Source organism: Octopus bimaculoides, chromosome 18 (genome assembly GCF_001194135.2).
Source record: "Octopus bimaculoides isolate UCB-OBI-ISO-001 chromosome 18, ASM119413v2, whole genome shotgun sequence".
Lineage (NCBI taxonomy): Eukaryota > Metazoa > Mollusca > Cephalopoda > Octopoda > Octopodidae > Octopus > Octopus bimaculoides.
Window position 1 is genome coordinate 3,674,313 of NC_068998.1, and position 1,490 is coordinate 3,675,802.

The following is a 1,490-nucleotide window of genomic DNA, read 5'->3' on the forward strand; positions in this document are numbered from 1 at the left end:
AAAACGAAAAAGAAAAAAATGGCATATTATTAATATCATATATATATATATATATATATATATATATATATATATGTTATACTATATTATATTCATATTATATTAACGATAAATATAATATATAATATAATACACGATATAATTTAATAATATAATATACTGCTGCTGCTACTACTACTACTACTACTACTACTACTACTACTACTACTACTACTACTGCTGCTGCTGCTGCTGCTGCTGCTACTACTACTACTACTACTACTAACAACAACAATAGCAACAATAAATAATATGAATATATCGACTTTGTATATATGTGTATATATAAATTCTATATATGAATAATAACAATAGTAGTTGCAGTAGTAGTCGTAGTAGTAGCATTAGCAATAGTAGCAGTAGTAGTAGTGGTGGTGGTGGTATTTAAAGAATAATAATGGTTCAATAATAGGTGATTTCTAACATAGGCACAAAACTAAAAATGTTTGTGTGTGTGTGTGTGTGTGTGTGTGTGTGTGTGTATGCATGTATGTACACATGTATGTATGTATGTATGCGTGAATATATGTATTCATGCGTGGATCGGTGTGTGGGGGATGCTGAGGAAAGAATCGTTTAATTGGTTAGTAGTTATTGATGATGATGATAATGATGATGACGATGACGATAATAATAATAATAATAATAATAATAATAATAATAATAATTCAATAACTTCTCTCGACTGAGAAAAAGCGAACACTGGCTCAAAAATATGCAAAGAAATGCCCACCCCTACAAAAATAAAACAAGACAACAAAAATATAAAGAAAAAACAACGAAAAACCAAAAGAAAAAGACCCAATAAAACAAAATACATTTAATTGAAGCTGGGAAGGCAGCAGGTGGAGGAGGTGGCGCAGTGGGTCGGGTTTGAATATCGAAAATGTGTTTAAAAAGCCAAAACGAAAGAAATAACGAAATGAAAATTGAACAGTCATCGACCACCGTCCTATAAACACGTATAATTTAATTAATATAATTCATTTTATATAAAGATTTCGTTTAATTAGACGCAGACCAAATTTTGAGGGGGTGGGGTTATTGTTTTTTTATTTGTTGTTATTGTTGGTTTGTTGTTTGCAGTATTGTGTTGTTTTTGCTTTTGTTTAGACCCAATGATCTAAAGTAGTCCAGCCATGACCATCCTGTCAATTTAGATATTTTACATCGGGTTTCGGTAACTAACATGTTTTACTCTCCCCTGTGTTTTTTGGAAAGGACGTTAAGGAGTCTTTTACGTTTCGAGCCTACGCTCTTTAACAGAAAGGAACACAGAAATAAACAGAGAAAATTAAAATAAAAGGCATAGTGGCTAGCGATCAATCATGGCGAATATATATATATATATATATATATACATAAAGAGTAAAACCTCCCTTCGGTCATGAATGACCATGGGATTGCACCTAAAAAGTTACCCTCCGAGGTACAAGTCCGGGTAAGTTTGT